Below are 13,603 nucleotides of genomic sequence, written 5' to 3'. Positions count from 1 at the left end.
CCTCCCCTTTGCCCTATCTAAGTTCACCTAATCCACCCATGCAGCCCACCCCATCAGCATCTTTATATCAGAGAAGACATCTGGCATTTGTTTTAGGGGAGATTGGCTTACTTCACTTAACATGTTGTTCTCCAGCTCCATCCATTTATCTGTAAATGCCATGATTTTATTCTCTTTTAATGCTGAGTACTATTAGCATTCTCTCTTTATTCATCCCGGTATTCCCCATAGACTGGTCTAGTGATGATGAACATCCTTTACCTTTGTTGTCTGGGAAAATATTGGTCATCATTTCTCAAGGATAGATTTGCAAAATAATAATTTTCTTGTTGTTGTTGTTTTGTTTTTGTATTGGGGATTGATCCAAGGGGCACTTTAACACTGAACTATGTTCCAGTCCTTTTCTTCTTTACTTTTAAAAATTTTTAGACGGGGTCTTGTTATGTTGCTTAGGACCTCCTCGCTAAATTGCTGAGGCTGGTTTTGAACTTGTGATCCTCCAGAGGTAAAGTGTTCTTGTTTTTTATGAACCTTTACCATTTTGCATATATTTTCCCTCAATTGGCTTGTAGAGATTTTGCTAAGAAGTCTGATGAGAACACATTGGAACTCCATTTAATGTGAGTGTTTGTTAACTCTTTCATTTCCAAAATCTTTATCTTTGATTTTTTGCTAGGGTAATTATTATATACCTTGGTGTGTACTCCTTTTGGGGTTGAATTTGGTTAGAGACTTCGGAACTTCTAGTTCCGTGGTATCAGCTCCCCAAATTAGGAAATTTTTCAGCCATTATTTCTTTAAATATAATTTCTAGCCTTTTTTTCCCCCTTATCCTTCTAATACTCCTGGTATGCAAAGTTTGGTTGCTTGTTGGTGTCAAATAATTCCCATAAACTTTCATAAACTTTCTTTATTCTTTGCCATTATTGTTCTGATGACTGGATAACTTCAAATGTACTGTCCTCTAGATCACTCATTTTCACTTGTGCTTTGATTGATTCTGCTACTGAAATTTTCTCTTGAATTTTTCAGTTGAGTCACTGTGTTTTCCAGGTTTAAGAGTTTGATCTGGTTATTTTTTAAATTATTCTATTTCTCTGTTGCTTTGTATTGCTTTTTTCATGGGTTATCTTACAAATCTTACTAGATTTTTATCTGTATGTTCTTGTAATTTGCTAAACTTTTTAAATTTATTTTTATTTTATATTTATTATCGATTTTATTTTTTTAAATACACAACAGTGGAATGTATTACAATTCTTATTACATGTTTAGAGCACAATTTTTCACATCTTTGTACAAAGTATGTTCATGCCAATTCATGTCTTTATACATGTACTTGGGTTTTTTTTGCATTACAATTCTTATTACTCATATATACCACAATTTTTCATATTTCTGTTTGTATATAAAGTAGGTTGACACCCACTTCATGTCTTCATACGTGTACTTTGGATAATGATGTCCATAACATTCCACCATCCTTGCTAATCCCCTGCCTCCTCCCTTTCCCTCCCTCCTCTCTTTCCTATCTAGAATTTATCTATTCGTACCATGTACCCACTCCCTACCCCATTATGAGTCAGCCTCCTTATATCACAGAAAACATTCAGCATTTGTTTTAGGGGGATTGGCTAACTTCACTTAGCATTATTTTCTCTAATGCCATCATTTACCTGCAAATGCCATGATTTTATTCTCTTTTATTGCTGAGTAAAATTCCATTGCATATATATGCCACATTTTTTTTATTCATTCATCCACTGAAGGGCATCTAGGTTGGCTCCACAGTTTAACTATTGTGAATTGTGCTGCTATAAACATTGATGTGGCTGTGTCCCTGTAGTATAATGTTTTTAAGTCATTTGGGTATAGACCGAGGAGAGGGATACCTGGGTCCTATGGTGGTTCCATTCCCAGATTTCCAAGGAATCTCCATACTGTTGTCCATGTTGGCTGTACCAATTTGCAGTCCCACCAGCAATGTATGAGTGTACCTTTCCCCCACATCCTCTCCAACACTTATTGTTTGTCTTCATAATAGCTGCCATTGTGACTGGAGATAAAATATTAGAGTAGTTTTTATTTGCATTTCTCTGATTGCTAGAGATGATGAGCATTTTTTCATACATTTATTGATTGATTGTGTATCCTCTTCTGAGAAGTATCTGTTCAGGTCCTTGGCCCATTTGTTGATTGGGTTATTTGTTTTTTGTTTGTTTTTGTGCTTAGCTTTTTGACTTCTTTATATACTCTAGAGATTAATGCTCTATCTGATGTGTGAAAGGTAAAGATTTGCTCTCAGGATGTAAGCTTTCTGTTCACCGCACAGATTGTTTCTTTTGCTGAGAAAAAAACTTTAGTTTGATTCCATCCCATTTATTGATTCTTGGTTTTAATTCTTGTGCTATAGGAGTCTTATTAAGGATGTTGGGGCCTAATACCATAGGACAAAGATTAGGGCCTACTTTGTCTTCTATTAGACACAGAGTCTCTGGTTTAATTCCTAGACCCTTGATCCATTTTGAGTTAAGTTCTGTGCATTGTGAGAGACATGGAAACTTCTTTATCAGTATTGTTCTGAATTCCCTGTAAGTCATTTCATAAATCTTCATTTCTTTCATTATTGGAGCATTATTAGTTGCTTTTAGAAGTGTCATGCCTCCCTGTGGTTTATAATTTTTATGTCCTATTATTGTCATATGAGGAGACGGTCCCCTTTTAGGCTATTACAGGTATTTTTTGTAGGGATAAAATATCAGGACTTAGTCTAACCTGCAATTCTGGAAGGTCCTGGTGGGGGATGACCCTGTTTAGAGAGAGCTCATTGTGAGTTCTGTGCTTGGCTGGGCTGCTGCATTTTCTCTGATGTTGGATGAGATCAACAGCTGGGTTCTTCTAACTAGTGACACCACTGGTTAGGACATTCGCTAGGCTAAGCTGTCAGGTGGAGCTGGCCAGGTGCTGCAATGGCTCTGGGGACAGAGCCATTGATCTGATGTTATTGTGACTTGAGGAGGTATGAAGAGTGAAGAAGTGAGACCATTCTCTTGCCTTTATTTATAAATCACTCAACTTTCTGTATTATGCAGGTGACTTGGGCCTGCTTCCATGTACTGGGGTTTTCAAAAGGATGTTGCAGTTGGTGGAGAGCACCTCGTTGAACTTTCTGAATGAATAAGTGGGACTCAAATCTCATACTCCACATCTTGCTGACATCACTTTCTATGATATTTATTGGTACGATTTATCTAGCCAATTACTAAACAAGAAGTAAACAAGTCAGTTTGACTATATCATTACTACATTTAAGTTAATGTATAAGACTAAAAAAGAAGAATGTTACAACTAAAAAGGCTTCCTTAATTCTGCATTAGATTTGAACACATATCACATCTACAGTTTAACAAGTCAGAAATCATATGTGTTTACACATAGTTTAAATTCCATTTGGGTAGATTGATGTTTGCTTCGAATGTCACGATTTCTCATTATAAAATTTTCAGTCAATGTTTTTTGTTTTTAAATCCTACATTATACTCTGTATGGTTCATTTGGTAACAGTTATATTTCACATTTTAAGACAATGTTCTATGCTACAAAATATAGATATATTCTTAGAGAAAAATAAGTATACATGACACAATATTTTGCTGTGATTGTATAAGTGTTATTTGATAGTGCACATATACCTGCCTAACACTGAACCTGAGATATCTACTATTTTTGTTTGAATTTACCTATAATAACCTTGTTTAAATAAAATAATTGGAAATTAGTATAAATATAAAAAGCTTTACTTACTGTTTAAGTTCTTGCTTATATGCCAAGACAAAACAAATCATGTTTTCATTCCCATTAAATTTTGAATTTAAAGGACTGTTAACATTTTTTACAAAAGATACATATAGGTTATCATATGTCCCTTCAAAAAAATTAATTTATTAAGTATAAAGGCATACATTAACTTGTTCATCTGCAAAGATTTTTTGACTCTCAGACTACCTGTTTAACCATAAGCTACTGTCACCTAAATAAAAGCATTTTTGTTTGTTGTTTGTTTGTTTTTTTCTGGGAATTGAATCTAGCAGCACTCTACCATTGAAATATACCCCTAATCTGCAATATATATTTTTATTGAGACACTGAGTTTCTGAGGGTCTCAATAAATTGCTGAGGCTGGCCTTAAACTCTCAATCTTCTTGAAACAGCCTTCCAAGTCCCTCGGATTACAAGCTAAAATAGACTTTTTGATAAAAATTATTTCTGAATAATTTTTTTCTGAATAATAATTGCATAAGTAAAATAATTCAATTTCATATTTTCCTTATATGTTTATTTCTCTTTTTATCTACAAAATATTTAAAATATAAATAATGGCCCTTGTTCTCACGTAACTTGTATAACATAGAAATTAATTTGTCAATTACAAATGAATACCTGTGTCAGAAAAATTATATATTCTCACGATATTTTGGCATTTCTTTCAAATTGGCTTATTGTTTGCGGGGGAGGCTTATTTGTTTGTTGCTTTTTTTTTTCTTTATGTAGGCTCCCCACACTCCCATCTAGCTCATTTTTTAAAATGTACTGCATCAGGACAGGTTATGTTGATTTTTCAGCATAGTTTGCCTCTCAATCGTTAAACTACTCACATATACACACATAGTAAATAAAGGAAGTGTCTCTGAAGTAAATTGTATAAACTTTCTGTCCCAGAATGTTTTCTGTCTTGAATACACTGAGTGCAGAGGACATACATGGAGGGAATGATAGTGTGAGGTTATTCCAATGCAGACTTAGTGTAGCAGGTCAAGGTCCTGACTTATAGCCTCAGTTCTACAGGGATTAAGATTTGTAAATGATATGAATATTATGAACCTCTATCTCCTTATCTTTTAAAAATTAGGGTTGTCCATGTACGAACTGTGTGATTGGATTTAAAACTATATTCTATATTTGCAAACTATCCGTAGGAGTTCACTGAGGTTTCATTATTAGATGATAGATACTGTATCTAGAATAGAGTATGTTAAATCTGATATCAATAGAATGAAAACAATAAATCCAGAAGACATTCACTCATGATTATTTGAATCTTCCAACTCATTTTCTTAGTCAAAGAGAGAGAGAAAGATAGGTCGGAAGGGAGAAAAGGAAAAACAGAATGATCCTGCTATGCTACATGACAGTCTCCATGGCAATATTACTTTCTGTGTGATTTTAGAAGCACTGAAAACTGGGGCTCATATTGCCTGTTATTACATTTATATTCTTAGTTATCCTCCTCCACCATATCTCTTGTAACACTTTCAGTTCATTATTGATAAAAGTTTTTTTTTAAACATTCAGTCAAATAGCATAACAGGTTTGCCATTAAAGTAATTACTCCAGTGCAGACTTTTTGAGAGGAAATGGGAAGTTAAAATTTATTTAAGTTACATAATTTTCACCTATTTTTACTGAACTAAAATTGTATTATTATATAGTAGCAACATGGAATTATTCTGGTAAACACCACTCTCAAAATTGAAATACTTTCTAAAATTAAAAATAAAAATGCCAGGTTCCTTTCTACAAAACAAGACTGGGCTTCCTAATGTAAATATTGAAGATTTAATAATAAGAATGATTACACTTAGAATATTTTAACATGTTACAAACTTTTAGGAAATGTTTTCTGTACTTTCTTTCCACGGCTACATATTTGAATAATGTACTCAACATAGTTTTACTGTGTTTAGTATTTATTAGTAGTTAGATAAATATTCATTTAGAGAAATTATTTAGAAATGTTCATAGAACTATTTATGTTTAGTCAGTTTCAAATTATTCTGTTGACATTCTCTTTTGACCATAGTATTTTCATTTGAGATAATGATCTGTGGAACATGCTGAAATAACATGTAAACTCATGGTAATTCTGCTAAATGGAGAATGTTCCCTATTCCATTATTTTTAATATTAAAATGTGAAAGTATTTCTACTCTGATATTTTAACAGTTATTGCCATCTTTAAAAATATTTTAAAGGGAAAAAATCTCATCCAATAATTTGTTTCTATGATTTCACATAATGTTTTGACAAATTTAGATCCAGCAAAATTCTAAGCATTTTAAACATCAGGGCATTCTAGAGCAAATATAAAACAATTTAGTCATAAATTGGGGTTCAGTAAAATTTTTTTTCAAAAATCTAAGTACATCAAAATAGAGATGTAAAATTTCATAACTGAAGCTTCTGCATTTGGGGGCTGCTCATGGTTTAATTTATTCAGTTATCTTGCATTTTTAGCAGTAAATTTCACTAGCATCCAGTTTTCAGAAAATTCTAGATACTAAACGCTTAATACTAATTTTAATAGTAAAATTTGATAAAAATTTCTGATTCAAAATTTTGATGCTTATTTGATGGACCAATATGACTGATCAGTTTCCAGCTCTTTTTTAGAAATTGGAAGACTCAATTTAAAAAATTAATAGATATTTAGGATGTATAAGCTAATATCTAATTTATCTCTTTTTGGTTGGCGATTATAGTTCTGTGTTAGAGTAGGTGCTTATCATGCACATGAGTCTGGGTTCAATCCCAAGCATTACAGGAAAAAATATAAAACAAGAAAGAGAGTAATCTTGTTCTACAGTACCTCAGGAATTCACTATAAACAGCTGATACAGGTTAAAAAAAAAAAAAAAGGACCACAGCACATTAATGAAACTTTTCTTTGTAGCTAACATCAAATTTATCACAAAAAGTACATGTGTAAATCAATATATTGTAATATTAATGTAATTTTAAAATGCTGGGTAACATAAATATTCTATTTCAATTCAGCAAAAATTGCAATTATTTTTGATCCAATTGAATTCTGAATCCCCCAGTCAATGAATGCTTTTCTAATGTGTAAATGTCTTTTTAGAAAGAACACATTTTGTACTCCTAATTTAAAAAAAAAATGTGATTTTTATTGGTGCATCATAATTACACATAATATGGAGTTGTGGCAAAGCCACATCACAATTTCCTTCCTTGTGTGCTCTAGTGCATCCTCTCCCCCTCCCCTGATCCTTCCCCATGTTTCTTCCTATACTGCACTAGTACTTTTTACTTATTTATTATTTTTAATTGGTGCATTACAAATATACATAGAAGTTAGATTCATTGTGATATGTTCCTACAGGCACGTAGCATAATTTGATCAATTTTATTCTATAGTTCCTGCCTCTTGTTCCCCATTGATCTCCTACCTCTAATCCATTGTTCCCACTTATACTTTTATGAGAACATTTTTAAAATCACTTAATGTGTTTCATCAGGTTTTTTATAACAACAACAACAAAAACACATTTGTCTTTGATATCAAATTTTAATTGCATTTACAATAGCAATAATATGTTTCACTTTGGACAAAGGCATGTTGCAGTGATTTTTCTGATTAGTTGAATGGGATGAAATTTTTAACCATTAGTGCAATTAACTGGTAGTTATTTGAATCGTTTGAAGAAACTAGAATAAAATTTGTGTCACACACCTATTTTCCAAGTTCTTCTGCTCAAAGGATCAACGTTTGCACTTAGAATATAGGAAGCCGTAAAGAGCAACACTCCCATTTATCAGAAGGAAAAACAATATCAATAAAATAATGCCTTTCACTGAAGCCAACAGGGAGCTGAGGTTTCAGACAAAGCGTTATTATGAAAACTGTAAATAAATAAATAAATAGAAAATAAAATTGGCAAACACTTTGAAGCATAAACATATTGAAACATGGGCTCCTACTTGCCAGAACCACTGTACCAGTGATTAAGAAGCATTAAACGAAATTTGTTTTTTGTATTGGGGATTGAACCCAGCAGGATTTAACCACTGAGTCACATCCCCAGCCCTTTTTGCTTTTATTTGGGGACAGGATAACACTAGATTGTTTAAGGCCTCCCTAAGGCGTTGAGGCTGGATTTGAAGTTGCTATCCTCCTGCTTCAGCCTCCTCAGCTGCTAGGATAAGAGGCATGAGCCAATACACCCAACTAAACTAAATTTTTAGAAAATTTCTAACTAAACATGGGCTCGCCTGAGAGTCTAGACCTGGGAACTACAGGAGGCTGAGGGATGCATCTAATCACAGATCTTCACAGATCCTAATGGGGAGTTACAACTTTTTCAAAACAAATTCCAGGCTTTTGTTTTCTTATTAGAAACATTGGAACTTAGAAGCAAATCTCAGTATATTTCCTATCAATAAAGTAAAACAGAACTGCTTGATTTTTATTGAGTCTAAGCATGATAAGGAGAAATGTTTGAAATGTAAACATGGTTATTGTAATCATGTCTGGTGATCCCTGAAATGATTAATAATTAGATGTAGACCCCCGAAGACAATGCTACATATTAACTAGTGTTACACTTAAACTTAGCCCATGAAAATAGTAGTTTGCTATTTAAAATAATGAACTCCAACTTGGAAGTTCCCCATGATATAGGCTGATGATGTAAGCTGAGAATACATCTCAAATTCAAATGAAAGAATTATTTTCTACTAAATCAACAGGAGTCTTGTTAACTAACAAAAGAAGTCAAAGTGGATTTACCCTGTTTTTCTTAAGATAATACTAGTTCTCAATTCCTCACATTATTTTATCTAAACTAAAAAAAAAAAACCTCCCTATTTCTGTCTCTGTACTATATATTTATAACATATATAATTTGTTATATTCAAAACTCCTCAGTCTATACAGCTTTCTAAAAGTACATTTCGACTTCAGGGAGAGTCACCTGACCTAAATATCACCTGCAGGTATGGTAGATAGATCACTAAGGCCAACCTTAAATACCTGAGTGCCTTTTTCTTTGTCTGTGGTCTCTCTGTATTATCTTTCATTATCATCCTTCCTTCTTATCTTTTTCTTACTATTTCTGAAACTTAGTTTAGTATTCTGTCTTGGTTTTTCTATGAATTTCATATTTTATATCTCTTTTGTGACTCTTATTTACCCTTGAGAATGTTTCTATCTTTTCCTCCAACAAACTGCAACTTATTTCATTATACAAGCCTTCGGGAATATTTTGATAACAGCTATTTAATAGGGTACATGGTCTATTTTTAATTTTTTAAAAATAACTAACTTATAAAATAACTGGATAATTATTAGTAATATAATAAAATATTTTAAATATGAAATATTAAACTATCAGAAATCATTTTAGCATATAAAATTTTATCGTGGGCTTTTGTTTTTATTGAATTATAAATTGGGTTCAAAACTAACAAAAGAAGTAAAAGTGGTAGATGGTTCTGAATTTACCCTGTTTTTCCTTAAATAATACTAGTTTTTAATTTCTCACTTTATTTTATCTAAATTAAAAAAACTGTTCCTATTTATATGTTCTTATTGACATATCATTTTATACAGTACTCTTATCCCGAACATGCATTATTAATTTCTATAAAGTTAAAATATTATTTTCTCTTTTTCTTTCATTCACAATGTATGCCTCATAATAAAGACAAAAATGTGCAAATAAACTACAAAATACATAAAAATGTTAGAAGTGACAGTAGTTTTTACACTGCTTGGTTCGTACAACACCAACTGTAAATGTTTTCATATGCACCTACCAGTGCTAGAATCTGCAGAACTTAAATTATCTTCCCTAGGCCTTTTTCTAGTTAAGAGTTTAGAACTGACTTGGATTTATTCCTGGTAATTTGAAGGACTGAGTTCTAGGTACAAGGAGTCACTCGCTTTGAAGGTACACATTGTGGAACAAAAAGTGTGCTTTGTGATCCCAGTGACTTGCTGTACTGATCTAGGGACTGTTACAAATCTAGCAGCTTCCACATCCCAGCAGATAAGTGGTTTTATAAACAGTGCTTTATAACTGTACAAGCTCTTGAGGGTGAATTGGTGGATGACATCCTTCGAGGTCCAGTTCTGCAGTGTGGATTTCTAAATATTTTTAGAGATTCTACTTTCAGTTTTTCAGTAAGATTATTGTAACACTGTGGGCTCAGGGGGTGCTGCTGATAACAACTACAAGCATTAAATAATAGACTGTTTAGCTACCTAGATTATCACCAATGAGCACCAAAATTAATGTAGGATATTGAAGGTAAGTCCTGCTAACTAAATCTTTGTGAAATAAAATCATTAGGATTTGTGCAAGAATTAAAAAAACTACGAGCAGCCTGAGGACTTTAATCAAATAAGGAAATCATCAAAAATAGAAAATGAAGTGCGCTGGCTTATAGCTTCTCATCTCATGGCATAATCAGATTTTAGAGCTTCTGAAATATTTTATCTTTGATAGCAACATTCTCATTTCATTCTGTGGGTTGCTGAATTATAATATAAATTCAGTGTGCCAAATATCTTAAGGGAAAGTCATAAAATGTAGGGAAATAGGTTGATCCTAAAAGTATAATAATATCATTTTGGAAATGTGGGTGACTCAGGGTACTCCAATACACCCAAACCCTGTTGAGCTTCTCTTGCTGGAATTAGCTTCTCTGATCGATGGGTTAAGAAACTTTGGAAGTCATCTTCTCACACCTCATTGGGCTACTCTTCATTTGATCTAGAATAAAATTACAGGCCAGAAATCAAACTGGCATAGGAAGCTAATTATTAATATGTTTTTTGAATGAAAGGTTTACCTATTTAAAAGGCACAGTATTTTATTATTTATAAGGGAGTAAAAGAGAAGAACGTAAGTGGAAATAGATTCTGAAGATTGTAGATGAAAGAATATAAAAGAATTTTAGAGCTGGTTAAATTCATTGACATGAGTGCATTTACAAGAGATCTTGCATAAAAAATGCTACTACGCTTTTCTGAGTGTGATTATAATTATCGAAACAAGAAATTATAAATTAACTGAATGAAAAGGAATAAGAATTAAAAACTAAAAATTCATTCACATAAAATGATTACCAGAATCATTAAATCCTATTTAAAAATATCTTGAATGGGACTTTGAAGAGTATATATGAGTGCACCCACTATCAAGAAAGAAATATTACCACTGAAATTTTATATGTACACTGATTTATGGTTATTAATTATTTGCATGAATGATCAGAGAAGTCATAAACCAAAAATAGAAAATGTAGCTAGACATCTGAAAAAAACGTCACATAATCCTTCCAAACTCTGAACATACTGTGTGCATATGAATGTCTAGTATCTTTGCTCATTGTCTAGAAGAACATCAACCAATTCATGTAAACAATTTGATTTCTGTCAAGGTAATTCTTCGGTTTTCCCAACACTTGATCACATGGCTTATGCAATTTTCAGTGGTGAGAGGGACAGAGATTATTTCAGTGGTTGCTGACTACATCAGCAACATGATTTTTTGCTCACTGGCGTAGAATCCTCACACTGCTTGTAATCACTTCAATTATCAATGTTCTCTGAGGCATGTGAATAGAGAATAACAGGAGCATGATACATGCAGGGCCACCAAGAACTGCAGGAGAAGACCTGAGCCATGCCAAGGCTGGAGGAAAGACACAGCTTAAAATGTTGGTTGAGAAGAGAAAAAAAAAGTGATAATCCAGGAACAAAATCACAGGTACCCATGACTACTTCTTTGTTTTCTTCTGTAGATATTTGTATTGATCAAGGCATTTTTGTTGTAGAGGTGGTGGTTTTGTTTGAGTTTGTTTGCCTAACCTACACCTTAGGGCTATTTTTTTTTTCATTTTAATCAGTAGTGCTGATGTAGTCAAAATTAGAATTTAGCAGAGAGGTCACACAACATCATGAGGGCTAGAACTGCAGGAGAGGAGAAATCATTTTAAGGAGGAACAGGAAACTGTGAGATGCCGGGTGTCTGTTTTCATTGACAGAGGTTACACTGCTTTGTATTTATGTTTTATCTTTGTTGCTATTATTAGGAGAAAGCTTATTTGTGAGGGGAAGGAAAATATATGTGGAAATTGGGTCAATAGAGGAGTGGACTGCGGAGAGACCCTGTACTGGCTCATCCACCCAAATCCACAGCCCTTCTAGAGTACCTTCCTGTGATACAGAGGGTGAAGTGTTGGTGGGAAGTCCCTTCCCTCAGTCCCTCACAGCTGGAGTTGCAGATGCTGTGGGTCCTCTTTCAGTCTGACACCTTTTCAGAATTTATTCCACATTGACTTTCATGGAAAAGAGTGGGGGAGAAGGGGAAAGGCAGTGCTTTGGCTGGCAGGCACCCACCCTGGGAGCATGTTCCTGAGCCTATTGCTATAGCAGCTCCAGGTACTCCTCCATCCCTGCAGCCTCCTGCCAGTGGCAGACTTTATGCCATGGCTGGTTGGTTTTCTCTCTCTAATTCTACAATTATAAATTTACTTGGACAGTAAAGATATATTTGTCAATGTAGTTAATTATGGGCTTTTGCCATTTCAATTGCTTTTGCAATTCTACACAGTAATTCCTTGTTAAAAATTGAAGCAGCCTAATATACCTATCACAGGTGTCAAAAGCCAGAAAGAAATGTATTTATCAGAGCCTAAAGGCAACCCTACAGAGATGAGCAAAAGCACTGGACCAGCTCTGGTGGGAACACACTCGTGTTTTCTGATTTGGCACATGAAGGATTGTAGTTGCTCTAAACGTCACAGATAATTAGGGGGAAGAAAAGGAAACCAGGAAGCTTTGAAAATCATAATAAAATAAATTCTGTTAATTCAACTTGAGACGCTTTCAAAGTGCAAAGCAGAAAAGTAAAAATAAAGTCTTCATGGTGTCATGATACTGTGATTTTTCCTAGATATTGATTTATTCAGATAATGGTAACTATAGACTTAAAACTATAACACAAACACAAATATTCTTTATTAAAGAAAGCTTGAAATATCTTTGGCATTATTGGTTCATGTAGTATTTTTAAGAACTTAGTTGCTCTGTTTTACTGAGCTTGAGTCAATGTTGAGTGATTTCCGGAATCACGTGTTCCCAGCAGGTCTGCCTGGAGTGTTACCCCACCTCACTTGGCAGTTTTCCTGGAACCTTGACTTTCCTTTCAAATCTTTGTTCATGTAACCACCTCCAAAAAGCCTTCTCTTAACTTCCTGAGGGAAATTCTGATTTGATACACAATTTCCAAGCCCTTGGAGCACCCTATGTGTATACACCTTGCACCCTTATTATAAGGCCTGGTAATTGTTTATTGGTCGGTTGTTTCATGGAACTATTATGTCTGATTAGCTCTTTATTTCATTAGCTAGCAGTGTCACTAGCACAGAAAGGGTATTTAATCAGTGCTCACTGAATTAGTGAAGTGTTGAATATTGACTAAATACCTTCTCTTCTTTCCTAGTGACCTGATTAAATGTTTCTACAGTGGTTTCTGTCAACTGAGAACTACCAGCATTTTTACACACTGTGCCAAAAACTGGTCCATTTGGGTTTTATAATTCCCCTTTGTAGATATCATATCATGGTTGAATTTGTTTTGATCAGTGCTTTGATCAGGTTGAAGTGCTCACAAGATAAGCATCAGTGACATAAAAATTTGAGTAGAGAAAATAGAAAGAAGAAAGTAGAGATGATAAATGGACTTGGAAGAAGGAAAGTGCCATTTTGGAGTTGATGGAATTTTAAGGGTAGAGA

Source organism: Spermophilus citellus (assembly GCF_964194105.1).
Source record: "Spermophilus citellus genome assembly, chromosome: 8".
Lineage (NCBI taxonomy): Eukaryota > Metazoa > Chordata > Mammalia > Rodentia > Sciuridae > Spermophilus > Spermophilus citellus.
Note: the sequence above shows the minus strand (reverse complement) of the source record.